Here is a 26,843-nt window from a genome sequence, read left to right on the forward strand (position 1 = left end):
TGGCAATAACAGCGCCCGTTCGCTTTCCTGTCTAGTCCCTTTGGATTGTAAAATGTTCCAAGATGATTTGGTAATAGCTGAACTTGGCCCTTTCCTCTGGCTCCTTCTGTGATGTTGAAGAAGTCACAACAGTGGAAAATTGATTTTTGATTAGTACATTTGGTCCTGTTTTGTAACATTTCGAGGAGGCTATTGAAGTTGGAGTGTGTCCTCTAACTTCTGGTCAGTAGCTTGTAGGACAGGCTGAAAACGTGCAAAGGGAAGGTAGGTGCTGTGTATTTTCCTCTTGGAAAAGGCAATCGGTGAGGGGACCAACCTTGGGCAAATTGCCCCTGCTCCAGCATTACTTGCCTTCTCTATTTTGACAGTTTTCAGTGGAGGAAGGGGTCTACTGTGTTCCTGTAGTGCTCAGCACACCCGAGCCTCTCCAGACACTCCAGAGTCACAATAAAATTTTAAACACAACTTGATTTTTTTTTTTTTTTTAATTAATCATGATGTGTAGTTTCTGGTGTATCTTGAACACCGTAGACTGTGTATGACTGTTGGTCAGATTAGAAAAGGATAAAACCATTTTTTTCAGACTTCATAGGGTTTAAGAAAATTTTGTCTGTGGTTTCCCTTAACGACTTTAGTCGAGAGTTTAAAAGGGGGAAAATGCCTCGAACAGTCTAGTAGTTTTCCCTCTTTCCCACTAGATGGCCAGTTGTGTTAAGTCCAAGAACCATTTTCTATCTTGACATCTGGGAGGCCCTTGGTGAGAAGCGTACGTCTCTGTCTGCCAAAGCCCAGACGCAAAAGCTAGACACAAAACCTGCTATTTGGGCAGGACACTTTCAGGCCATACCCTGCTGGGTCATAAATCAGTTTTTCCATCACTTGAGTTTCATAATCGCTCATTCCCAATAGAAATAATATTCAACAGTGAGAGCAAGGGAGCACACATCTGTTAGGAGGTCAGGAACTATAACGAGCGGCATCCCTTGAAACTATATTTGAGGCAGGAGAGCAGTATATAGCAATGTTTTCTTGTTTGCTCAGTTTCTATAGTTCCCCCTGCCCCCCCCCCCCCCCCCGCCCCCCTTGAAATGGCTTGGCACCGGTTTGTGCTTCATATGAAATATTTATTATTGTCTTATTTACATTAATTTTGAATGCTTGATCAGAAATCTGATCTCCCTCTAGTTTATATGCTCATGTCCCGCTAAACCAATTAAGACCCAGCTGCTATGCAGGAGAGAGTGAGAGTGAGTCAGATCCTCTTTCCAAGGATTGTTCTTTTATAGGTTGCTCTTGTGTCCTATTTGCCTGGCAAGAATTTAATTATACTGAAGAAAAAGGCAAACATCTAATATTTCACTTGGGGATGGAGAAATCTAAGAATCCTTACGGTTTCCCAGAAACCGTTCTGGGAAGTGCTTTTAGGGAAAGCAATAGCTGAGCTTGTTATCCACCTGCTATTCCTAGTATGTACAGAACCAGATACTCGGTCATCTTGTATTATCTGATCCCTCTCACGGATTTGACTTCACAACAGGTGCTGCTCGTGTTTTTGCAGGGCTTCAATGAAGTTGTCTGTCCAAGCTCATCCTGGCGGCCTGTGTTCGTGCAGAGAGATTAGGTTTGAGCTGAGGAGTCCCCTTCTGCTGGTGGCCAGATGTTAACAAATTTCAGCGCCTCGAGATGCATCTTGGACACCCGTGGGATTGCCAGAGGTAGCGAGGGCGCCGATTCCCACGACTTAGGCCTTTTGCTCTAGAACCGCATTTTTGTAGTTTTTAGTCTAGGAAGATCACCATTTGGGCAAAAAGCAACCAATTCTGTCACCCTTCTCTGCAGCTTTGCAGTCTTTTGTACCCCCAAGCGATCAGATCGCCTTCCTTTCAGTGGACTGTCTTCTCCACAAACGCCAGCCGGCTTGGTTGTCTCAGGGGACATATTTTGTCTACATTTGCTCTTACTTGCCCTTAGCCTCGACAGCAAAGCGCAAACACAGTCTCCGTGGAGGATGCACTGAAATGAGAGTTCCCTGTACAGTGCAAGCTGAAGAGAAAAAGGGCTTGCAGCTGGGAACAGTCCACGAGAGTGGGCCTTGCTTAAATAAACACTGAGCTTTTCTGACGGCGCCCGAACCAAGCGAGGAAGAAACTGGTGTGAGCAAGCAAGGGGCTGGGCCTGCCGAATGGCGTCTTTATGAGAAAATGGTACCAAGGAGCCGGCTTGCTGCTACTTACAGACTGCTGCAGAATGTAATCTGGTTTTTGTAATCGGACAGACAACAGGAGTGGGGCTCTGGGTAAATGCCATTTGTAAATAAATAAATAAGTTCAGTCTGAACAGAAAGAACAAGCTGTAATTTTTCATGGTAGAAGACCCCCCCAAAAGTCAGTACTTAATCATTACTTATTTCCCAAGCTGTCCTCTTCCTGCCCCACTGGGCGCTTAGGAACCGCTGCTTCGCCGTCTCGATCGTCCTTGTGTGTCTAGCTGCCAACCATGAGGTCGCAGGGATCCAAGGGTCCCGTGAGGCTGGTGTATTTTTCTTACATCTCTTACTTGGAGCTGAACGTTGTTTGGCTGATTCAGGCTTTCCTGGGTGTCGTTCCAGCTGTTGTACTGATGACAAAGAGCAGTCTCTCTTCTGGCAGATGTAACTGTAAATGCCACCAGGAAAGAGTGTCCTGAACACGGTGATGTTTATTGTGGAGTGCCTTGGTAACAGCCTTGTATTTCTGTTTCGGGCTCTGTTCATAAAAGAGATTATTAAGTTATAACCATGTCCTTGAACAGGCCGGAGTACTGTAATTCAGATATAAATGGTGTGTTCCCATACCCGACGTCCCAGTGCGTTTGCAGCAATGTTATGGCTGTGACAGTGTACAGCGCTCCTGTGTAAAAGCAACTGAAATGACTCACAAGCAGAAGAGGGAAAAAAAACCCTCATATATTTGAACATCTTTATTTTAGGTTTCTTCATTGCATTTCCCACTGGACCCGAAGGAAACTTAATCTGCATTTTCTGTAATTAAGATATGATGCAAGCTATGGAATTTCAGACTTCCTTGTCAGGAACGGGTAAGGCTAAGGAAAACCATCTTGGCTGTGGTCGTTGGCGTGCTTTTATACTTTACACAAAACTTTGTGTTTCTTGTTTCAGAGGAAAGAGATCTTTTCCCAATACTTTTAATCGTAAAAGGCCACCTTCATTAAGGTCTTGTCTCTGCTTCGCGTCCTTGATGGGAAGAGCCTATCCTGCTTGAGCACATCCTGCTTGAGCACATGTCAGGCGTGTGCTCCGATGCTCAGACTCGCTCCTGCGGGGGGCTGACGCTCGCTGTTTCCCCCCGGATCGTCTGCATTTAGTCAGCTAGGCGTTTCAGAGAGAAGGCAGTTGAAAGCACCAAAAAGCGAAGAGGCTGTGACAGAAACGGTGAACTTCAGGGACCTGGTCCTAAATTAGAAAGCTGAAAAACAGAACTGAGCACCCCTGTTGTCCATTTCAGAATAGGGGGTCAGAACTGGAAATAACTGATGGAGATGATAACATTCTTCAAAAAAACCCCCAACCCTGCACAACACCCGGTGCTCCCTTATCCATCCCTTCCCCTTGATTCCCTCTATCAGTCCCCCGCCACCCCCTTCCTCCGCACGCACGCGTCTGTCTCTCTATTTTCCATCAAACGTGGCAATGCCTCCTGCCTGCCAGAAAGACAAGATGGCTCAGTCGCCCTGCAGTCAATCAGACAGCTTGGCTTGCATGGGAGAGCCTGGCCAGCCGAGTCACATTTTGACCTCCTTCATCTGCTCCTCTGAAAAGTTTTGGATCCGCACAAACTCCTGATAGCGTTCTGCTCCAGAGCCCCCACGCAGCTCCAGGAGCTCCAGGCAGGGAAGTGGGGCCGTGGCCGCATCTTAACCCCCTGCGCCCGGTACGGCTGGTCGAAGGGCCCGCGCGCCCCTTCCCTGCTCTGAAAAAAATGTCTTTATTTGCTGAAAGTGCATGCTGCTGTCAGCCTGATTTATCCTTGCAAGCCTTTTTGAAGTGACCTTTGTTTTGGAAGCCGTTAGTGCGTTTCTCTCTTGTTAAACCGTTTTCCTCCCGCCTGAATCATTTTTGGCTGGTGCTCCTGGCTGAGACCAGTCCTAAACCTAGCACAGCTGTAGGCTCTTGCAGTGGGGACAGCTAAATATAAACGCCGTGCCCATTTGGGGCAGGAATGCATTCTACATGGCCTTTCATCAGCATTTTTTCTTAAAGCACAAGGAAACACTCTGCATCCCTTGTTTCAGCTTTCTGAGAGGAAGCCAGCCTTTCCTGGCTCCTGAGGTTTCACGCCCGCGGGTCCGTGACGTGGAGTGCCGAGAAAGCGCGTGCACGCGTGCGTGGGGTGTGTCAGGCACGGATGGGCTATGCCGCCCGTCCCTGCTGCCTGTGCCCGGCCCTCGCACGCGGTCCTGGTGCTGCCATTCCCTGCCGGGGCCCGCCGCCCCCCGTGCCCGCCGCCGTTACAAATGGCGCCTCGGACGGCCCCCCGCAGAGACCGCTCGCTGCGCCAGCCTCCCCACCGAGGCGGGGGGGACACGGGGGGACAGGCGCGGGCGTGGACCCGGCCCTCGCGCGCCTCACGTGAACTGAGGAGGCCGCGGGCCCTGAGGGCGCCAGGGTGAGCGGCGGCAGCGCCGGTTCCCTCAGGCGGGCTGCGGGGGGCGGCTACTGGCGGGGCTGGGCCCGGCGGAGGAGCCGGTAGGTCATATAAGCGAGGGGGTGTTGTGGCCCCCGCAATCTCTGGGATGTGGCAGGGCATGTTAGCTTCGCTGTGGGGCGAGGGGTGGTGGCAGCATCCCCAGCCCCAGCGCTCGCCTGCGCAGCTGTGCAGAATGTTCTGGAAGCGGTCTGAGGGGAGGGCAGGAGGGCAGCCCGCTTCCCAGGTGTCCCGAGGAGGCCGATGAGACTTTCTCGGTAAGAAAGCTGCAGCTGCTTGGGAAGCGAGTGCTGCTCAGCGCGTTGCGGGGTGTGCTGGGGCCAGGGGTGGGTGCTCTGGCAGATTAAGTCCTGGTCTCAGCTTCTTATTGCTAGGTGAGTCTCACGGTCCCATCTCCTCTCTGCTGCTTCTGGGAGCAGAGGCTTATAGGCTGCCTTTGAGGAAAGGTGGGTTTTTAGCTCTGTTGGAAGCCATGACCAACTATGTTTGGATACAAAGGGCACTGAAAGGGGAGCAGGCTGTGTCCCCCTGTAAGAGACGAGACGTATTTCTGTCTTACTGTCTGGCTAGTCAAAAGATTTATGTCATGTTTTGTGTTTTTGCAAAATAGGTTAAGTTTGCCTATACTAAGAGACTTTAAGTCTCTTTTTCTGCAGTAGTAGGTTTTTTTCTAATTGTCTGCTGTGCTTTCAGGGTGGTAAGGAAGGTTTTGTGCTAAGGATTTTTCTCTCGAAACCTGCTCTTGAGATAATTAATTTTAATAACTGGATTTTTCTCTCATCATTTTCCAGTTTTTAAGTATTTTCTGTGTAAGAGCACCAGTGAAGGGTTTTCAGCACTGCCCTATGTACTGTTCCAATGTCAGTTGTCTGTTATGGTTCTAATGTGGCATGTAGTAATTCATAAATCCTACATTAACTCTACCAGGTTTGTAAATCTCTACATAAAACCTGCGTATGAAATCTGTTCTGTAGTGATTCCTTAAGAAAAGGAACGGGCACTTGTTCATGGCTTTTTATGTTGGTGGATGTAAAAATTGTCGAGACTCCTCTTATTTTTCTGCGGTGACTGTATCTTTTTATTCTGGTTGCTCAACTGGCACTTAAGTTAATGCATTAAATAGAGGTCAGATAGCAGTGTACGTGTGTGGCGTGGACTGTTGTAGCTTCCTTTCAAAGCAGTATTTTGTTTCAAATGTTATCCACCGCTGCCAGAGATCTCTTTGGTCACGATGTCTGAGACGACCTCAGCGCTGCTCCAGTAGGTAAGGAGAGTTCATCCATGTGAGATAACCTCAATTAATAGTTAATTATATGAGGTGGTGCTTCTGTGAGAGCAAGCTATCCCAGACCATTTACAACTGTCCATGTTTAGTTACAGTATGTGTCATGTAATTTGATGTCTGTTACTACAAATGCAAGGGTTAAAAATAAACTCTTAATTGATAAGCAAGTATATCTTGTCTGTGCCACAACTTGATTTCAAGGAGGATGAATAGCTTTAAAAATGTGGGGGGTTTAGTTTAAAAAAAACCAGAAAAACAGAAAAACCCCCAACAATAGAAAAAATCCAAGCCCACAAAAAAACCCAACAAACAACAAAACTTTGCAGTGAAAGCAGAGCAGCACTTGTTCAAGATGTTTATTTTCTCCCAGGATGTTTCTTTCTGAGAGAGTAAGCTTTGCATACTTTGTGGTGTTTAAGAAGTGTTGGTTTCTGGCTAGCACTGAAAGGAACAACTTTCACAAACAAAGGTGGTTTGTTGCTTGTTTTTTTGTTTGTTTGTTTTGGTGGGGGTTTTGTTGGTTTTGTTTTGTTTCCTGTTTGTGTGGTGTAGTGCAACAGAAAAAAGAAATTAAAGGACTGGGTGTTCCTGAGATAGAGCTGTCCTGGGGCGTCTGCTGCCCAAGTCAAGGGAACAGGTGGATGTTGTAACGAGTCTAACAAGCTCTTAAGCTAGAGAATGGGAAACACTTGCACATGCTCATCAAAGAGGAGGCCTTCAGGAATGTTTCTTTTAATTTCTTAGTACCTCCAAGTCAGAAATGTTTAGGGTTAGGTAAGGGTCAAATTTTTGTGTAGGGGCTGTAGTGTTGTTCCTGTATTGACAGGGAAGCAGAGTCGTGGGGAAAGAGACAGCAGCGCATTTTTGTGCTGCGATTTGAAGAGAGGAAATAATTATGACTTTATCAGTTAAGTGTCAGTCATTCTGTCTCTCTCTGTTTTGACACATTCAATTCTGCTGACTGGTGGTAAAGATGATGAGAGTGTTAGGGAGGTTTGAAGGGAAAATTTTAATGGGGGGAAGCAAAGGGAGAAAAAAAACCTGTCGAAGACAATTTCTGGCAGGCAGTCGGGTTCCTGGTGCAGACAGATTGGCTGATGTTGATTGTTGACAGCTTCTGCAGCTTGCTAATTACAACTGTAAAAAATTCAGGTGAATGACAGTAACTTGAAATGTTAATTCTGCTTTTTTTTATTTTGCAGCTGCAACTGTTAGTTGGCTATCGCCATAATTGATGGACACTGCCAGTTGCTTAGACAGATGGAAATTAATACTTCTGTTACCGTTAGAACTCACTATCACAGTCACGTTTTCATTAGTCTTCCGCACCGAATTAATGCGTACAAGATAACGTGTATAGAAGGAGCAAACACAACTTCTACCTGCAGACCAGCGGCACTGTGCTCATTGTGTATCTGTGCAGGGTCGTGCATCTCTCGGCCGTAGTAAAAGGTGGCGAGACCGGGTTAAGAAAGAGTCGTTAGCTCTGCGTCCCTGTGGACGCAATGGGTTGAGCCACCCGAGAGCTGGGCAAGCGCTTTTTAAGGCTTGTGATTTATTGCAGTCACTGGGCTGGCTTTGGGAGGGGCGGTATGGACGTGGGGAGGAGATAACAGAGATGAATGGTTCCCCACACGAACTGGGTTCGGACTGCAGTAGTTTTCTAGTAGCGTTGTCTTAAATCTGAGGGATGTGGGAAGTCTTAAAATGTGTAGCGGTAGCATGGCTTTTCCCGCTGATGCCAAAACTCTGCTTTGCCTTGCATGGAAGGGGAAAGGCTGGAACAAGATGGAATTGTCGTGCCTGTTTGCGTTGAAGGCACGTGTACTGGGGGAAAAAAGTAATAAATGCCTTCCGACACCAAATGAACAACGTATGGTCCTTTGTGTCTTAAAGGAAGCTTCCCTGCAATGGCAGTGCTTGAGGTGGCTTTCACGTACAGGCTGTTTCTGCACAGTGTTCTTGAGTAAGGGTAGTGGTTCCTTTGTATTTCACCTGGCCTTCTATTTTCACAAAATTTAAAGGCTGTTTTTTTGATCTTGTAAGGAGAGATTCCCTTGAGTCCTAAAGCCTGTGTCAGGAACCAGCAATGGAGTTTTTGGCTTTTTTTTTGTTTTGGGTTTGGTTGGGGTTTTTGTGTGTGTGTGTGTCCATTAAATATTTGAAATGAGAAAGTATTTCTTTGTCTGTGCTTAAACGAGTTGAGGCTAGACCTGTCAATTTTTGCCCAGGTTATATGCAAATCGGAAAAAAGTTCCTTGGCTTTTGAAATGTTCCAATGATACTATAGAGACAACTGAAAGTATGCCAGGCTCTTTGAGCTGGGATTGTGACCCTCTCAGTTTCTTTTGGTTTTTTTTTTTTTTTGTGTTGAGGATGATAGCTGTTGCGATACGGTTGCTGTTTGTGTTAGGCCTGTGCGCCCCTTGAGTTCCACAGCACTTTGTTCAGGAGACCATCTGATTTTACGTCCTGCTTTCATGTCCTGACTTAGCAATGTCTCTGCTGAGTTATTGGAAGAAGCAAGCTATTTAACTTCTTTCAAGCCCCAGAACTTCAGTGTTTCCAGATGTTGCGTTTTTCTATTCCAGTTAAGAAGGCTTATTGACTACAAGACCCTGAAAAATGTCATCTGGATGCGAGTGTGCGCTGCGGATGTTACGAGAGCTTAGGAGAGAGAAATACTTGCGTTCCAAGATCTGGAGCCATCCATCCAACGTAGAGCAGATGACCTGCTTGCTACGATAGTGCGTGCAAGAACAGGCCCTCCGTTTTTCCTGAACTTCTGAAAAAGGTTAGGTGGTGTTAAAAAAATACCATAATAATGTGGGAGTCTTTAAAGACTTGTGTCAGAGTTGATGGAAACACGTGGCTTAACTTGTTCATCATCAGAAATGTGGCTGTGATCTTAGCTGGGGTCTCTGAGTTGTGGTTACCTGCACGTCATGTGAATTGGAAACTATAATGCTGGTTGAAATGAAAATGCCTAGAGGTAGAGTAAGTAAAAGCAGTTAATTATGTCAAGTAATACACAGAGGAAAGTAGCAGCGGGGTGAGGTTTCCCTAAGTAGAGGTGTGACGTTACAGGTGGAAGAAACGGATTAGGAGAGTTGTTTGACTTAGTTGCAAGCGGGCCTGCTTTTGGTGTGGGGCGGGGGGGCTGGTTCATGTAACGTCCTGGTCTCTGAATACGGACTTGCTTCAGCCTCACAGGGCTTGGTTGCTGAGGAGGGAGGTGGTGGCTCAGTTTATCTCTCTGAGGACTTAGTCCTTTCTGAGAGGTTCAGTCTTGTGAGGGTGAAGCAAGTCAGTGCATGCAGAGGGCTCCTCACGTGCAGTGAGGGAGCGCTGCCGAAGTGTTACTTGGAGAAGTTGCTGAAATGTTGGCTACTTTTTGCCTAGGAAAGTAAGTTCATAAATTCTGAGCCGTCTGAAGCTTGCTTTTTTTTTTTTTTTAACAGTTTCCAGAACAGTTTGCTTCAAGCTGGTGAGGAAAATGCTGTTGCTGGTGTTCAGAGTTTGCGGCAAAGTGGGACTCTCTTCCCTGGAGGCGTTCGTGAGCTGTATTTAGAGGTAGGCTGAGAGAACCGACAGCAGCTCAGCTCGAGGTGCAAATGTATCTACTTGCTGTTTTGTTGCTTCTGTGGAGGGAAGGTCATGCACACGCAGTCCTCTCTCCCCATCTCTCCTCCTCCAAAGCCTCCTGTGACCGAATTGGTGCCTCTTCTTAAGACCCGTCAGGTCTGACTGGTAATTCTGACCTCAGAGCTAAAGTGTCAGCAACTGCACGGGAGTCCTTCACTGGCCTGGTTAGCAGAGCTTTGATGTAAGTGTAGTTGTGCACTTGCGTGCAGCACAGGAGATGTTCGTACGCTAAAGGTAGGATTGTGTTGCCCACTGCTATGCCAATTACTGGATATTAATGGCAGGATAGCATGCATATGCCTAAACTGGGAAGCAGAAGGTTAATAGACGAACAGCACCAGAAGATCCCATTTATCAGTTTCTATTTATCTCTCCTTGGGAGGTGGCAGGTTTACAGTAAATACCTTCTGTCCTCCTAATTTCCTAATGATGGGAATAATGATGGAGAATGGTGAAGTCATTAACTGGGACAGCCTCTGTGCATCACTCTGTCAACCACATCTCTCCAAGACCTGCAATGAAAAGTGATGGGCCCCAGCTGTTCACCAGATTCTCTTCCCTTCCCCCCTCCCCATGCTCAACCCCAATCGCAGGCTTAGCAGTTACAAAGAGGGGGGAAAAAAGAAAACCCGCAAACCAAAAGACAAAAGCCAGTCCCTTCCTCTTCCGCTGCAACGATAGCCCAGTCTGCCCTGCGCTTTGTGTATGTGTGTGGGGCGGGTGGGATGTACCAATCTGATCCTGTTTCAGTGCTCTTGGCTAAGTGCGGTGGTATCCCTGGGCCTGGCGGTGTCATTCGGGCAAGTTGTGCGGTACTGCAGAGGGGAACGGTTAACTGAAATGAGCAGAACGTGGAAGAAGGTTGCGCTTCTGGGCCGGCGGCTTTGGGTTTCCTTTGTGCTGTCTTCTGCTCTTGCCTTCTGCTGAAGAACTCGTTAAATGTCTGTAAAAATGGGTAGCAGTTCTCTGTATCTGAAACAGTGTGCTGGAGTACTGATATGTTTCAGCGTTTAAAAAATGGATGGCCAAACAGTTCTCAGTTGCGTGGTAGGTCGGGGTAGAACTGCGGGGAGAATACAGTAGCCAGGCTCTATTTCTAGATCCCGCTACTTGCAGGTACAAGTTCTGCAAGAGAAAGATGTCCCTGAAACATGAGCCAAAGTTCAAATGAAAATGTACCTAAGTAAATTGTTGCTTTGAAAAGCTGCTTTTTTTTTTTTTTCCTATGGCATTTCTTTGTAGCTGACTCCAGGGTTTTTCATTATATTTGTTTTGCATTTGGACAATGGCTGTGACTTGATGACTGTTTTCAGAGAGTTAAGAGTGGTTTGCCATTTGTAGCAGCCATGTATTCATCCAGTGCGTGCTTGTGATTTATTGCCAGCCCCGTTTAAAACACTGCCTTTCTCTCTGTGAGAGGTGGAAGAAAACCCACCCCAGCACAGGGGCGATTGGGGGTTTTCATTACAAGGAAAGGGAAAAATCTTACGTGTGCTCTCTCGTATGCTTACGGTTTTCTGGTAAACCTGCGCCTGTGTACAAGTGCCTTCAAAGCGGCTTAGCTTGACCTATTTTCTAGTAATGTACTACTAGTTATTCAGTGAGATGTCTTTTGTCTTGATAGTTGTAATTCATGAGTTAAAACAAGAGCTTTGCCTGTAGCAGCTACAGGCACTTGCTGCGGCCTTGACTATAGTGTAATATGGCAGAGCCGTCCAGACCTTCTGCGGGTCGTGCCTTTTGCTCTTGACGGTCAGCCGTTTACGGTGTCTGAGAGTCCGGCCTTCTGCCTTGGCATGTTTTGAAAAGAGAGGCCCGCCTGAAGTGATGTTTTCCTATGCATCCGCCACGTGTCGGGCTCGTAAAAGAACTCTTGAGCTGTGGGAGCTTTGTATCGGAAGGGTTCATTAACTTTCAAATGTTGCAATTGAGAAATTTCAGAGCTCTCAGCAACAGACCAAGGTGGCCAGCTCAGCCAAGAGTGTCCCCTGACAGTCAGGTACAGCTGTGATTGCTAGTCAGAGTGCCGTAAGAAACCTAATAGTGTCCCAGAAAGTGTCATACTTGAGCTGGAGAGGCTTGAACCAGATAGCCCAGAGAGACTATAAATAATTTTTATTAGGCTTTAAGAGATAGGAAGATAGAGGAGCCTTTAACTTGTAACATGCCAGGAATTGAGTCTGCAAGGTTGTAGAGCGTGTGGGTCCCATCTTTATGTGACTCATCATGTTAATTTAGCTGTCCTGGAAAATGCGATAGGAGGAAGGAAGACACGGTGGTGGCGAGAGAAAGGACTCGGGCACCGGCCTCATTCTAAGCAGGTGATTACCTGTGTTCTTAAGTGCTTCAGGCCAGGACAGATCGTGATGGTACAAAGGGGTGTTTTTCTGACTAATGTCTCTGTAAACGTGGTATCTGAGCAGAGAGAGAGATTAAAAATGAAAGGCGGTGGAAAAGCTCTCTTGTTTGGGAGATGTGGTATTAGACAGTTACTGCCTTAAGGAAGGTGGAGGGAAAATGTTCCCCAAACATTTCCTTCTCCTTTATTTTCCAGTCGTAGGTGCTGCTCTTGGCCGTACGGACCCAGAAAGATTTTCATATTGCTCCAAACCGGTCTGGTAGCTGCGTGTCAGGGAGTCTTCTCCCGAGGGCTTTGACTTGGGTTATTACGCCATGAGATCCAGAGCGGTATAACTTTATTGTGTATTGTCAGTCATAAATGTTTAGGCCGGGGAAAGTGGAGTTTGATTTCCTGTGTGATAATGCAGGTCGCTCAGCTTGTCTCATCAGCCTCGCACTGCGCTCAAGGATTGATGTTTGACCGAAGTCTGTTCTCGGGCCTTGGTTCAGACATGTGAGGAGATGCCAGTTCACTGGGATGCCAGCCATCCCTGGAGCAAGCTGCAGGGGCTCCTTGATAGTTTTGCAACGTTCTTCCTCTTGTTGGGTCGCTTTTCAGTTAGCTGGCCTCGCCTAGGTTCTCCTGAAGAACAGCTAGCTAGCGCTTACAAGTGAAGCGAAGCTGTGGATTTCAGCCCTGCTGTGTCGCCTTGGTTCCCACAAGAGTTCCTAGCTGAAAATTACAATGTGCCTAGTTGTTAATGTCTTAGCTTCCTCTGGTCTGGCTGTTCAGCGTCCTGCAGTACAAATATAGCAGTCCTGGGCCAGGCTCAACAACATCAGCTGTTTCTGTGGCTAGCCTCTCAGCTTTGACACCTCAAGCATGACACAAATCAGGCTAAGCAGAACATGCAATATTAAACATCTGTTGACTTCTAAATAAGGAAAATCATATTAGTCACTCGGTAAGCAGTCGGTATGATAATTTCAGGAAAACATGAGGTGGCTGTTCTCTCAGTGGAAGAAATAGCTGATGTATCTTTTTACATACATAAACTAACTGTAGGAAAGACTTAAGAGCTTAGCATGGAGGGGAGTTTTACTTCCCCGAGCTATGTTTGATGGAGAAAATAAAGGCAAGACAAATTGTCTACCGCTGTGGACATTTGTTTGGGTAGGACAATATCTACAGCACCAAATCTTGAGTGAGATGGATGCTGTTACAGATAATGCTGGTCAAGTGAAAGAGATGTCACTGGAGCATTGTAATATCTATCCAAAATCATTTTTTCAATTATGTGTAACATACAGCAGTGGATGACTTAAAAAATTATCCTAGCTGACAGCACAAAGGCAGCAAAATCTTACATTCAAGTCCATTTTTAAAGGTGCAGAGTGTACATACTAACTGTCTGACTATAGATGGTTTAAAGGAAACAAAAGTGGCTGTTCACAGCGAGCATTTAGCTCTTGTTGCAACTTGTTTAATTACTTCTATTCTAGAACTGGCTATTACACACAGTCGTAGCTTCCAAAGTGGAGCGTAGCGGTGCATATCTGCAGAACGTTATGGACGAATCTAATGCTTTGCATTGATTTCAGCGGACTCTGGCTTCCAGAAGCTTTGTCAAAAAGGAAGCTATTAAATGTGTTTTCCTTGAGTAACTAAATTCTTAATGTCTCTACTGGGTGAAGTACTCAAGTTTGGGTTCAGTAGGATGTACATCCTCTAAGTGGTAATGCTTACTGGACCTGCTCTGCTCAAGTACAGGAGAATTCATTGATGGCTGTGGAGAAATGGGAATTAAATGTAGCAGCCTTTTCTTCTTCCCTGCCTCTGGCTCCAAAACACAGGAGCGCTGCACCTCTTGGAGATCCTAGCGCTTCCAATTGCAGGAGCGGTCGAAGTGTGGAAATAAAGCAGCATGTAACGTCAGCGTCGGAAGAGCGAAGGCGTGGACCAAGCTTATACAGAGAGATAAATACTCCAAAGCCTAGAAGTGTGTTCAGGTTTAGGTTTTTTAACAGTATTTTCCCCCTTCCAGAACAGTCTCAGTGGTGATCCTCTTTTACCTTGGCTCAGTAGTCTATTGAGAATCCAGGTCTGAGTGTTGGGAATGGAATGACCGCAAACGCTTTAGTTGAGTTTAGGTGAATGTCAGGTCGGTGGCTGTCCAGCCCAAATGGAAAGCAGAGAAAATTCGTTCTTGTTGATGTAATCTTGATGTTGCTTTTAAGTGAAGCATAAAAACCAAGTGAGCAATGTTGTACTACCATGCCAAGAGCATTATGGAGTTTGTAAACCCGTAGTGTTAGCTACTTCACAAAATTAAGACTTCTTGCCTGAAGCTTGTAACAATAGGGAGCTTGTAACTGTTGTTTCGTTGTAAAGAGGGAAATCAGCACTGCGGACAGATAGAGGATCCAGCTGGGGCAAGAAGCTCTGTCGGCAGCAGTCAACAGCGGAAGGAGCTGCATGGTACAAAGCGCGCTCAAGGCTCGCTTGCTTCCTCGAGCGTATTATCTTGGGGAGAACTCTGAATTGTGGTTATGCTTTGTGTGCTTTATGTGGATAAATACGCACCTTCCCCCCCCCCCCAAGGAAACCAGCACAAAACACAACAACCAGACCCTAAAATACTGTGATGAGGACACAGGCCAACACTGAGAAGAGCACCTTAAATTGCATCTTTCAGCGTGGCAGTTGGCATACAGTAGCGTGCACTGTTTCCCCAGTGTGGTCCAGAGGAAGAACTGTTTCCGCTGGAGCATGGACACAGACTGAGCTCCGTGTTGTGCTAAATGCGAATAACCGAACGTGACTGGGCTGTGTTTTAGCAGCACACGCAAGTCAGTGACAGACTTGAGAGTGGAGCCTTCCCATGTCCTAAGATACCATTTTGTTTGAACAATGTTGCTGTTAATTTGGCAAAGTTCTCAGTGAATTACAGAATCTGTCAAAATTCTGTAGAGGATTGGAACCCATGGACAGCTACAAAGGATTCTGCTCCTTTAGCGAAAGCTAACGCTACTGAAAAGCAATGCCTTTTATGCTTGAAGTCAATAAATGAAACGGAGAGCTTGCTTCTAAATGATTTTGTGTGCATGTGCGGGGGGGGGAGGAGGAGGGGGAGGACTGTCCACCGCGCATTCGTTTCCAGGTACGCTAGCTGGAGGGAATATTCCCCTGGCATGTATGAAATACTACTACCATGAATATAATAATCATGGCTGTTTTAAGAAGAGGCAGCTGGCTGTCCAGTATATACCACTGACTGTCTTAGCTCCAAAGGAGTGTGAAGTGCTGCATTTGCCACGGCACTAGGACGTATAAAGGGAATTCCAAGTGCTATAGAGAATCCCAGGCATCTACTGCTTCTCTCTTCCAGAAGAGTACTGTTGTGATTTGTCTTCGTATAAAGGCACCTCCAACGTGCTGATCTCGGAAACCACACGGTATGAACCCTTCCCCGGCTGCCCTTCGTATTGACTCCTAAAAATCCTTAAAATTAACTGCATGGTAATGACCTCAGTTTTCACTGAGAGTTGTATTTTATTTGGAGTTTTTACCATTGCTGTGATATTTTCCTTACTCTGCGTACATCTTTTCCCTTCCTTTCTTTGCTTCTGTTAACGGAGGAAACCTATGCAGTTCTATCCCGCTACCATTTTTCTTCAGATAAACCATCTGTGACATAGAGACCTCAAAGCCAGAAGCTCTGGTCGCGATGCTCAGTAGGCTGTACGTACAGCTTTTCTGGGGGTAACCGCTGTAAAAATATCGGCAGCACCGTGGTGCAGAGTCCTGCCTGCCTATTCCGAGTTTTCTCTCTTATTCACATCGGGTAGCGCATGTTCGCATATTCGATCAGCTGCAGTTGTTTTGGCTGGCTACACAGGCTAAATTTAGGACCCACGGCGAACATTTCTGTCACTTTTGCTGTTCTGGCCACTATGTTTAATCAAAGAGCTGGAAGGAAAGCTCTCATTAGAGAGGCTTTCTTTGAGTCGTACGAAAGCCTGCACTTAGCTAATAGAGGCTGTAGAGAGCTCTTGCTTCTGGCTGGGGTTGGTCTACTTGACCTGATCGAGGCCTGAGGCAGAATGAAGAAAGAGCAGACTTAAAATAAATGATGTCTGAGTAAATGCGATGGCTAGAGATGAACAGGATTTTGTTCTGTAAGGCTGCTGCTCTGAGACCAAAGAGTTTCCCTGCTATAGCAGCAAACTGCTGGCGTATACTGTGACAGAAGAGATTGTTGCAAACTTCTAGGTGAAAGCGGGAGTCTGTACGGAATGAAGTGGTATTTTTCTGTCTGTTGTTGTTACTGCTTGCATGTATAGCAGTCAGAGTCCAGGCCCTGTGGTATCAGGTGTTGGACGAAATGAGGGTGCAAGGCAAGCTGTGTTGCAGAGCCCGCAGCCCGAATGGAGGAAGCAGGTAAAGGCTAGGGGAAAAAAAAATGTAAGGGAAGGCAGAGGGGCGTCACCGGCAGAGCTAAGAACAGGTCTCCTGTTCGGCTATTACGTGGGCCTCAGCCGAAGAGTGGTGCGTGAAAGCTAGTGTTTACCTGAAAAGGGAGCGTGGAAAAAAAATTTCTTCTCTTGGAGACAGCTAATTCATCTGTAGTGTTTGAGGCTCTTAACCTCTGGAGCAATGTAACCTAGTCCATGTTTTATGTTTTTTGGACTCTTTATTTTAATATCATTTTTTGTGTAGCACACAGTCTGTGGGCCTAGACGTTGCCACCTGGGAATGTGTGAGCAGGTGAAGTTATTCCAGCTGATTTGTTCTGAATAACATCACCACAGCTGATGGTATTAATTGTTGGTGTCCTGGGGAAGAAGTTGTGTGATGGAGGAGATCAAGTAGAGCGCTCGCTCTTTCAGGATGTGGGAGCTGTTTCTTCGTCTTGTGGTCAGTTACTTGAGTAAATCACGTCTGAACAGGGTTGCTTCTGTTGGGGTGAAAGGCAGTAGTCTTCATGACAAGTCAAAGGCGGAAAACTTCACGAGTAACCTTCATAATTTCTTCTCGGGCTGCTCCCTTTATAAGATGGCTGTGTCATGTGTAAGGTGGGTACTCATTCTCACTGAACCCGTCCAGATGTTGGTTTGGTGGTGTGAAGTAGTTAGGTTTGCAGGAGGCCATTACTGCTGCTCAGTAAAAACGGATGTGTTGTGTAATGCTGTATTACATGTGCTAGCAACAACAGCGAAGCAAAATGTGGAGCTGACACGCTTGCTTTGGGGGCGGTGGCTTGTAGGTGCCTGTGAATAGCATGTGCTAGGTAGTGAAGGTGTGGAAGGACAGGAACCTCAAGGTAATATGTTCATCTGAGGCTTCTGAAAGCCAGTCTCCATCCCAAGTGAAGCGTAAGAGCAGAGGTTTCAAGCTGTGTAGTTGCCTCCTGCAGCTTTTGAATCATTGCGTTGCGAAGGGTTAAGCTGTGCTGAGAGAGAATTGGAGTTAACAGCTGCTGGTAGTTGCCATGCATCGATCCTGCTGCCGGGGAGCCAAGGCTTGCTGCAGCAGGGTCTTTGTGGTCATGTAGCAGGGTCCTCCTTTTCTACATGAAAAGGAAGCGTACCAGCTACAAAGTGCCTAGAAATATGTAAGAAGCTGCCCGGAGAAGGGAAGCAAGGAATGCAGGTCACTTACTGAGTAGGGTGAAGATGGAATCCAAATCCAAACAGAGATGGAGTGAAGGAGAAGGGGGAGGGTCAATGGGGTGTTCTTTGGATGTTTGCCAAATTCCCGTGTAGCATTCCTGGTTAGTCAGGCTTTGTCAGACGTGTCTCGGTAGGTCTGTCCTGCCAGGAGTCGGTGCAGAGACGAAGGGACGGAAGGGGAAAGGAGATAGGGAATATACGGGAACGTACATGATCTCACCCAAGGGACCTGTTAAATTTAAGTTTCTTTGTTAACAGTTTCATAGTGTATTAGTGGCTGACCTTGCAGCGAGGATTTGTAAGACCTTCCCCCTCTCCTTTTTCTTTGCTGTTTGCTTTTTATCATCTTGCAGAGCAATAAAGATGCTCGACTCCAGAGAGCTCCTCTAGGAATTGAATTCTTAAGACACAGCGTTGCTCTATGAGGAGAGATGGAGGAAGTTATGAGGATAGGAATGGGAAGGAGGTTTCTCAGGAACAGTTTCAGGACTGATCGGAGCAGGATGGGACGAAGGGATGGTCTCCTCCTGAATAGGATAAGCTTGTTTCCGTAGGTGATGTACAGCATTAGAGCAATGTGTCAGAGTGCTTGGAACCCATAGTGCTGGGTGCTGTACGCATTAAGAATTGGCCTCTGCTCAGAGATGCTAATGTTGCGCAGAAAGAAATGCAGAACTAGTCACTATTCCTGTTACACAGTCAAGGAGGGCTGCAGGCTCCCTCCGATCAGGGGAGGGGCTTTCCCCACTTCCAGCAGGTAGCAGGAATGGGGCTGGAACTCGGGTTTCTCTGTGTTCTATGTGGAGCTACAAATGCAGCAATGAAAGAATAGCTCTCTTCTGTTTCTCTTGATCATGTTGTGTCTGCTTTGGCTTAGACTCATGTCTGCTACCAGTGGTTCTACGTGGGATGCTCCCAATTGAGGGACCTGAGGCTCTGCAGAAGAGGTTAACAGAAGGGTTACAGAAAGCGAACTAAATAATTCGTGACCTGTAGGCCACCAGCAAAGCAGGAAACTTATTTCTGCCTCTTCTAAGGCACAAGCCGAATCCTCGGCAGACTAAGCGTGACTTGGTGTCCTTTGTGAGCACAGGACTGGAGGCCTTGTCCCGAAGAATCCCGGCGATGCCTTGAGTCACGCCATGTGACTTAACCGCTGTGAGGATGGCGGAAGCCTAGGCGAGGAGCTCAGGATTACGGTGCGAAGGCGCAGTTGGGAACAGTGCGGGGTAGTTGCCTGACTAATGTTTTGTGAGAAGATTCCCACGCCGCGGTGGATTGCAAATGTATGACAGAACCGTGCCTAAGAATGAGGGTTTGTCTGTCATATGTCTGCTGTCTGTCTTTTATGTATTGAGGGGACAGGGACCTTTGTTTTGATGGCAGAGGATCCTTAGACAAGCTGTCTGCGTTGATATATACAGATGACTTGATGTGCTAGAGCTGGAAGGTGTGGCTGAGCAGCGGGAGGCAGCCGTTGGGGTCTCCGGGGAGCAAAGCACAGGTTTGCAGATAGGTTTGACTGAGTGAGTGATGGCTTGTCAGACGCGAGGGGAGTCTGGACAGCGCCTGGAACAGAAACCCGTTGGGAGTTGTTAAATGCAGAAAAGCCATCCTGAGCTCAGGAAGTCCCAGAGCTGCAAGTTGTTAGGGACCGGGAGCGTGTTCTGAGTGAGCGTCCCCGTGTGCCTGCTCTATTCCTGTACCCTTTGCAAGGTGTCTGCTTCTGGCCTCTGTCACAGCATGCTGGGCTAGATGGTTCTTTGATGTGAGCCCCAGCAGATGTTCTGAAAAAAAACTACTGCAGGAATGATGTAAGACCAAGAGAGCGCTGAATGCTTACAAAATGCATCCACAGCTTCTTACTGACTTAGCTAGATTTTACTGACTTACTGGTTGTTGAAAGCAAGCAGAGAAAGCTATGGTCTGTGGGGGTTGTGGGGAAGGGGGGCAGATGAGGTTATTCCCCTGACCCTTAAGGATCCTGGGCCGGCGGCAGTGGTAAATCGGGGTAGCCTCTGCAAGACAGTGGGGGATGTTGGAGTTAGTGGATGACTCCTTGAGTATGCAAAAGTTCCTAAAGGTATCAGAGCTAATGATGAATGAAAGGTGTCATGTTCTGATTACGTAAATGGCTCTGGCAGGCTTGCTTCAAGACTTTGTTGTTATATTCTGGTTATGGCTTTGTCCTCAGCTTTGCAGTCATCTGCCTTTGCTTACCTTTCTGCTGGAAGAGTTACGGAAATGGTACTACGGCATGGTCCCCGAGATACTTAACTGTCGCTTCTTCATGCTGTATTGTGACTCTCACGTGCCAGTCTGCAAAGTCTTCCTTACACTGTCTCTAGCCTTGCTGAAGATTGGGTCCTGCTATACTTTGCTTGACAGCGGTGGTTTTTTTGTAAAAGAGGCGAAGGTGTGGGTGACCTTCAAGTCAGTAGAACACTGCTGTTGCTCAGGATCTAGTACTTGCTGAAGCAAGGGTTGGGGTGTTTGTACGTGGACCGTAGCGTTAATTATACGGAACCTTGAATCGAAATAAGCGTGAATATACGGCAAGGGATATACCCTCAAAAGCAACGTATGGCGCAAGCATGCTGTTCAGACCTCGTGTGGCGGGGAAAAGGGCAGCAGAAGGCGCGGTGGTCATATAGGGGAGGAAAAATGAAAGGGGGCTCTTCATCACATAATCGATCTATCATAAGGCTTCTTCTGAAGTGATGAAATTCTAATGCCTTGTTAACGACAGCCTGTGGCTTCACGGCACTGACTGCAGAGTGCTAAGATGAGGAATACGGGCGGCAAAATGAGCTCTCGGATCGGTAGAGAAAGGAGAGTTGACTCGGGTGTCAAACAAGAATGTTGCTGTTTTACTGCCAATCGCTATTTTTCGTCTTTATTGTGGAAAGGACAAACCAAAACTAGAAACCGGTATTTACTCTCGTATGAGCTGCCTTTTCTTTTTCCCAGCATAGACTATCTGTAGCTCCACTAACTACAGAGGAGTAGGTGTGGACAGGTATGTCCACAGAGTCCTACTCTGTAATATACATAATAGAGTTCCTGCGTGGATTATATGGGTACAATGGCTGTGGCTGTGCCTTTTCCTTTTTGCCTGAATGCTTATTTGTCCGATCTGATAGACCCTTGAAATCTCTGAGGAGAAGGCTGCATTAATTGCCTGCTGTGGGGGAAGATGAAAAAGAATGGGTAGTCCTGGGCTGATCTAGATACAGCTGCCATCATTAGTTTTCATGGTTTTTCTATTGTCTGTGTGAGACTGTTTTATACCTGGGTTAGGACTTGATCTGTCTTTTGTCTGTGAAACCTTGTGTGCACCCCACCCCCAGGATGCTGTCAAAACAGCAGCACGGTATGCGATGATTTTGTGTCGTCCAGCCAACAGAAAGGAAGATAGTATCTCAAATGACAGGCATTAAATCCAATAAGGAGGAGATATTCATCGTGGATGTGGAGTCATATTTTCTGTCATATGAGACTGTGAAAAGGTGCTCATGGTAAAGCTTACTTAAAATACGTTTGGTCTTCCTAAGGACGTTTGGGATTTTTTTTTTTCCCCAGCTGAAGAAGTCTATGTTAGGTTTAAGACTGGGGTTTAAGACATTGTTAAGAGCAATCAGCTAATGCTATAACTTGCTTTTTGGCATTTGAGTGAGTGTATGCGTAGGTAAATAACTGTATATACTGAAAGCGAGGATGCGTATGAAGTTACGGAATGCTTAAAGGGGAAACTGAGCGAGGTTGTGCAGAAGTAACAAAGTGTGGAAAATGATGAATGAAGTAGAAAAACATTGGTTGCATAAACATCATCATCTGTGCTGAGACGTGTTTTCCTTTGGGTATTTTTTAATTAGTATTTCAGTTTACTGGACTGTGGGAAGTATAGTGTGTATGGAAGGAGATGAGCTCTTAGTCCAAGATAGAAAAGAGAATTTTTAGTACGAGACATTTTTAATGTGGAAAAATACTTCAGAAGCTCTAGTATTTCCTAGAGGCCCAAAATGTGAGATTCAGGGTAGGAATTAAGATCCTGATCCATGTCCAGATCTGAAGTTATTTTCCGGTAGGAGAGTCTTCAACCCTTCTATATCTGAAAGTTACTTAGATTGGGAAGAAAAGGTGAGGATCAAAACTATGAGCTGTATCTGAACGTGCCCCAGTCTGAGCGCATGTCGGTTTCATACATCCTTCCGGGAGGTGCAGCTTTGCGTTGGCCTGAAGGTTTGTGATTGACCTGCCCTGTCCTTAGGTTTCATGTGGGCTCTTTGGTGAGGTAAAGCAACCAGGCTGGAGCGGAGTCTGCTGTTGGTCATGAGTTTCCAACGGGCTGCGTTTGTCTTTGTAGCTCTGCGCAGCGAATTTTTGCAATTGCCCCGTTATGCATCATCATAAATTAAACTACTGCTGAGGTCAAAGGGCAGGAGCTCATGTGTAAACGAACATTCCTCAAATTCTTGTTACGTGTTGGACCTTTGAGATCCGCTCTAACAAGCATAGCGCAAACAGTGGTTTAGTTTGTTGCCTGCCACTGGGAAATTAAATGTCTCCCAAGTTCTTGTCACTTAAAATTTGCGCTGACATTTACTGCATTTGACGAAATGTAGGAAAAAGAGGTTCCAATTAACTAGAACATCAAACGCTGTAGATGGTGCAGTTCATTTTGGAGGCATGATATTCAGAAAGGTCAGCCTTTCAGGCAGCTAACCTCGGCCATTTGTAGCGTTCGCTGTGGCTAATGAGCACTTAGCTCCGTTACATAATGGGTGCTTTATGCAGAGAAAATCCAGATGCGGTTGTGTAGTTAACGCACGTATGCGGTGAAACTAGCTTTGCCCTGTAGATGTGCACTAGGGAAGCGGTGCGTGAAAACTCTATGTAACATGCTAGAGAAACAGAACTGCTGTTCTGCCCTAGGAACTGGACGTTCAGAAGGTTTGCGTGTTCTAGTGGGGGGGAAAAAACGGGAGAAGAGACTAGATCGTTTGAGTCCTTTGAGAGGAATGGTGATCTTGACTGTTTGAAGCAGCGATCTGAGGTTGAAGAGATCTAGGCGTCTGGGTTTAGTTTCCCGAGAAAGTCTCACAGAGTAGCAGGTCTATATCTTGACGGTTCCATTTCGGGTCAGGTAAAATCAGCGTATCAGGACTTAGTCTGCAATTTGTGTGCTTAAGTTGTAATTTTACAAGGATTTACTTGTGCTTATTTCCCTCTTGCAATGGGTGGCTTTTATAGAGACTGCGGAACAGGGGGGTCGGAGTTTGCCACTGTAAAAACCTGTGTAAGTTAAAATGGGAATACTGCTTTTTAAATATGAGGTACAAAAAGTTACGTAGGCCCTAATAGTCATTGGAACGTCAGTGCTTGTCTTCCCCGGTATAGGAATATAAGATGTAGCTATGTAAACCATAGGTTATTTCATCATGTTAGGAGTATCTAGCCGGTAGGTGATGCTCAAAATCGCTTGCTACTTTTCATATATGTTTAAAAAAGTAAATATTAAGTTTTTATTGTAATACTGTGTAAGGCTCCATTAGCAGCTATATGCAGGAAAGATGTGTGATTTAAAAAATAATAAAAAAAAATTGCACTGAGGTTTGGGTATGCTAGTTGGAATTTCACTTCTGAAAATAAGCTCAACAAAAAAAGGGTATGGATCCAATGTGAAGAGCCAGGAGGATCTTCATAAAGAAAATCCTCCCCCCTCCAGGGCAAAAATTCTTGCTGTCTTAGTGCTTGTGCTTAGGCTTGTTAAACACACAGAGCCTTATGTAACGGGATGGTTGTTGTAAACTGTAGCATGGCAGTAGTTCCTTATAAAAAGCAAGTGGAAATTGTTGCTGCATCCTACACTGTATAGTCGAGTTGACAAAAGGCTGGAGGGACGGTGGCGAAGTCTCCTGATAGACCGATATTCTTCAGTTGCCCTAAATGTTGGTGTTAATCAGCTCCAGATAACTTATTGCTTCTGCCAAAACTGATGGCAGCTGCTGGTCCTTTAAGCGGGTTTATTTCAGCATTAGTACTGGACTACAGTATTACTGTACTATCCGAAAATAGACATTTGGGCAGAGCTTCCATAAACGGTGGTGGATTTATATCAAATTCACCCTCAGGAACCTGGTACTATTAAACTGGCCAAGGACATTCTGTTTCTGCTCAAAGCTTTGGGTGTTTTTACGCATCCTTTAAAAATATTTCTTTTTTTTTTTTTTGATGTCCCAACAAAACCATGTTTTTACCTTGTTCTACAAAAGTTTTTAAATGCGCTCCACCCCAGTTCTTTCTTTTGTTTTAAGTAAAACATGACAGGGCAGCGACGGTTGGCAAATGACAGCTCTTTGAGATGTTAACTCTTAATCCAGTCCGCACATTTGCACGCTTGTGTTCTTGGATGAGTACTTGGGAGTGCTCATTTAAGGCAAATGAAAAATAATTCAATATGCTGCTTGGATCTTTCTAAACCTTATTTTTTTTAAGATGTAAAGGTGAGTGCTTTCTCTGCTAACTGTTGTTGCTTCTTAATAATGCATTTGTTATCCTTCTTTGAACTTAGCTCCCTGTATCAAGGGTTTCAGAGGGGTGTCCAGCACTTGTAAGTCAAGTACTTGTGATTTACTGTGCTGCAAGGTAGGCATCTTCTGGTCGACCCGATTTTACCTTGTCTGCTTTCCATTGGGCTCCATTTGATTCAATGGAAGGGTGGGGGTGTGGGAGCGGGGAAAGCAACAGTGAGAAGAGGAGGACTGGGAGAAAGCTTGAGCTATTTTAAGTTGGTGGGAGTTGGATCCCAGGCCAGAGCAAGAATAAGATAGTCGCCTTCAGTCTAGGGGAGGAAATAAGAACGAGAACTTGGAACGGTGGAGCCTAATATTGTCAGGCTTTTAGCTGAAACAGGCTTCCTGGGTCACAGTGCGAAAGAAATAATTTCTTGAATCAAATAGAGCTCTCTTCATACTGAAGTCATAGCAACAGAATGACCTCACACTGCAACTTTACTCCCCCCCCTCCCCCTGCCGTGTAGTTGTTGCTTTAATTCCCTACAATATGTTATTCTTGTTGTTTGGAATCATGGGGAGGAGGGAGAGAGGGGAAACCAACCTGTGTAAAAATTAGCTTTGAGTTATTCCATCTGTGGACTCTTAATTTTGTCATGAAAACAGAGAAGCCTGGCAGGAAGCTAGCTTTTGACTGGCTTCATGTATCCTCTTGTCTGGAGCTGGGTAAGAAAGTGTGGCATTTAGAATGAAAGCAAAAGCTTCATTTCTGGAACTCTGAGTGTTTGCCCAATTCTTTGACCATCTGTTTTTGTTGACAACCACCTCTTTGTGTTGTGCCAAAGTTATTTTGGCTTTTATAATCTGTGTGTGTGTGTGTGTGTATGTGTGTACGTGGTGGTGTGGTTGTGTGTGCCTGCATGTAGATCATTAGGGCGCTGCTTACTGGGCAAGACTGTGGGAAGTTGAATGTGTAAAAGCAGTTATCTTGTGAGGATTGAATTACCAGGAGAAATACAATGATTAATCCTGGCTTCTCTTAGAGACGCTCAAGTCCTATCCGTGTTGTTAGCCTGTCTAAAAGCTGCCAAATTCCGGTAGCATTCCATAAGTGGCTTTGGTTGTGTCGCAACCGATCTGAGTATGCAAGAACCTGCCTCAAAAAATCACTGCTGCGATGAATAGTACTGATGGAGAGCCCAGGATCTGACCGAACGTGAAGAGCAGATGGTTCTCTGTACTACTTGGTGCTAGAGCCGGGGCCTGTTTGGTGATGGTATCGTGGAGGTGCTCGGTCACGTGAGCCTCTCTTTGGCTTCGCTTATCTTCTGTTCTCAGTGTCACTTAAGAGGGTAATTATTCATTCCCTGTATCCTTCATATGCTAATTATATCCACTATCGGTATGTATCGGAGATGCACCAGAGCAGATGATGTTCAGAACTCCATCACAGAAACGCAGAAGCATTTTGAAATTGAGCCTCAAAATCTAGTGTGAGACGCTTGTGCTTCTTGAACATGTTTGTGTGTTCCTAAATCTGCATTTTCTCTGCACTGTAATAAAACTTCTCTTTCTGTTTTCTTCTGAAGGCCATATTGAGAAAGAGAGAACTTTCTGTGCTGCTTTCCACGCTTAGTTTTTCCAGCAACGACTTCCGAACTCTTGCTTGGCATGAGAGTAGGCCAGAGTAACGTATATAGCCCGTGACAGCGGCAAAATGAGGCTAACAAATATCGTACCGAGGATGCGGTATGACAGCTTCATCCATCCAGCTGCATTTGCATTGTGAGTATGAAATAGCTGCGTGTCATGGGCCACTGCCATTGCACACGGTCATTTATTTAATAACTCAGTGCACAGACATTAAAGGGGAGCCATCCGACACATCATTTTGTTGAAGACAAATAAGAAATTAAGAGATGGCAGCATTTAGAAAAGTCTGGTTTGTACTGTTCCATCACCATAACTTTTTCATGTTCAGCCAGGCAATGCCTCAGGTGTAAAACGGATAGTTTTTATGAACAGTGGCCAGAGCACAGGCTGCGGCGTGTCACAGGCTGCTTCCCTACGTTGTTTTCCTTTGTGCTGAGTATGAAGGTGGCCTTTTAAAAAGATCAGCTTATTCCCTCACAATATAAAGTATTAGAGTTAGTTATGCAACTTGCACTAGATGCTTTCTGGCATGTGAACCGGCTATGTTAAACTTGTTGAAAATCTCGACGATTACTTATTTTTCTCTAGAGCATCACTAATTCACACAGAATTGAGTGTCTCTGTATTTGGTAGTCAAGATTTTCCAGATATGCCACGTGCTGCAATTCCATCATGAGGAGAACTATTTTAAGCGATGTGGGGTGCCTTGAAATCGAGCTGCTTAAATATTCAGAGAGGAAAAATGGAGAAACTAAAGCACCTGAAATAGGTAGTCGCTTCTGAAAATCTGTTCGTAAGCACGAAAGAAAGTGCTTCTGTCATTTTAGACGTATTTTCAGGAATTGCCAACAACCGCTGTGTTTCCATGTGCAAATTGGGTGTCTAAGGTCCGTGAGATTTGTTGACTTGTACAGCCGCCTCTAGCGAGTGCTAGTGCAGTTGCAAATGGACAGCTCTGTTATTTCAGAAACAAAACTGGAGTCATAAGAAGGCTGGGACTGAATTTAGGTGGGGACAGTGTGTCATGCT

The 26,843-nt window shown here is 45.8% G+C and overlaps 1 long non-coding RNA gene across 1 annotated transcript in view; it reads left to right on the plus strand.

Moving 5' to 3' along the window:
* The first annotated feature begins 8,586 nt into the window (after nt 1–8,586).
* LOC127016306 (uncharacterized) overlaps nt 8,587–26,843 on the plus strand; it is a 216,482-nt gene continuing 198,225 nt past the window's right edge. The window contains exons 1-2 of the long non-coding RNA XR_007766473.1: nt 8,587–8,782; nt 9,450–9,561. This is a non-coding gene — a long non-coding RNA (uncharacterized LOC127016306). The remainder of the gene's footprint in view (nt 8,783–9,449; nt 9,562–26,843) is intronic.

The sequence above is a fragment of the Gymnogyps californianus genome, chromosome 4 (assembly GCF_018139145.2).
Source record: "Gymnogyps californianus isolate 813 chromosome 4, ASM1813914v2, whole genome shotgun sequence".
NCBI classification, from domain to species: domain Eukaryota; kingdom Metazoa; phylum Chordata; class Aves; order Accipitriformes; family Cathartidae; genus Gymnogyps; species Gymnogyps californianus.